The sequence below is a fragment of the Lolium rigidum genome, chromosome 5, assembly GCF_022539505.1.
Source record: "Lolium rigidum isolate FL_2022 chromosome 5, APGP_CSIRO_Lrig_0.1, whole genome shotgun sequence".
NCBI lineage: Eukaryota > Viridiplantae > Streptophyta > Magnoliopsida > Poales > Poaceae > Lolium > Lolium rigidum.
Genome location: NC_061512.1, coordinates 184,810,001 through 184,811,568, shown reverse-complemented (window position 1 = coordinate 184,811,568; position 1,568 = coordinate 184,810,001).

Below are 1,568 nucleotides of genomic sequence, written 5' to 3'. Positions count from 1 at the left end.
GGGCATTACGACAAAGTACATAGACCGTCATCCAACTGCATCTATGCCTAAAAAGTCCACCTTCAGGTTATCATCCGAACCCCTTCCAGTATTAAGTTGCAAAGCAACAGACAATTGCATTAAGTATGGTGCGTAATGTAATCAACAACTACATCCTTAGACATAGCATCAATGTTTTATCCCTAGTGGCAACAGCACAACACAACCTTAGAACTTTTTGTCACTGTCCCAGGTGTCAATGCAGGCATGAACCCACTATCGAGCATAAGTACTCCCTCTTGGAGTTACAAGCATCTACTTGGCCGAGCATCTACTAGTAACGGAGAGCATGCAAGATCATAAACAACACATAGATATAACTTTGATAATCAACATAACAAGTATTCTCTATTCATCGGATCCCAACAAACGCAACATATAGAATTACGGATAGATGATCTTGATCATGTTAGGCAGCTCACAAGATCCGACAATGATAGCACAATGGGGAGAAGACAACCATCTAGCTACTGCTATGGACCCATAGTCCAGGGGTAGACTACTCACTCATCACTCCGGGAGGCGACCATGGCGGTGTAGAGTCCTCCGGGAGATGAATCCCCTCTCGGCAGGGTGCCGGAGGCGATCTCCTGGATCCCCCGAGATGGGATCGGCGGCGGCGGCGTCTCCGGAAGGTTTTCCGTATCGTGGCTCTCGGTACCGGGGGTTTCGTCACGCGAGGCTATTTGTAGGCGGAAGGGCAGGTCAAGAGGCGGCACGGGGCCCCACACCACGGGGCCGCGCGGCCAAGGGGGCCGCGCCGCCCTAGGGTGTGGCCCCTCCGTGGCCCCTCTTCGTCTCTCCTTCGGACTTCCGGAAGCTTCGTGAGAAAATAGGCCCCCGGGCTTTGATTTCGTCCAATTCCGAGAATATTTTGTTACTAGGATTTCGAAACCAAAAACAGCAGTAAAACAAAGAATCGGCACTTCGGCATCTTGTTAATAGGTTAGTTCCGGAAAATGCACGAATATGACATAAAGTGTGCATAAAACATGTAGATAACATCAATAATGTGGCATGGAACATAAGAAATTATCGATACGTCGGAGACGTATCGGCATCCCCAAGTTTAGTTCTGCTCGTCCCGAGCAGGTAAAACGATAACACGGATAATTTCCGGAGTGACATGCCATCATAATCTTGATCATACTATTTGTAAAGCATATGTAGTGAATGCAGCGATCAAAACAATGTATATGACATGAGTAAACAAGTGAATCATAAAGCAAAGACTTTTCATGAATAGCACTTCAAGACAAGCATCAATAAGTCTTGCATAAGAGTTAACTCATAAAGCAATAATTCAAAGTAAAGGCATTGAAACAACACAAAAGAAGATTAAGTTTCAGCGGTTGCTTTCAACTTGTAACATGTATATCTCATGGATATTGTCAACATAGAGTAATATAATAAGTGCAATATGCAAGTATGTAGGAATCAATGCACAGTTCACACAAGTGTTTGCTTCTTGAGGTGGAGAGAAATAGGTGAACTGACTCAACATTGAAAGTAAAAGAATGGTCCTCCAT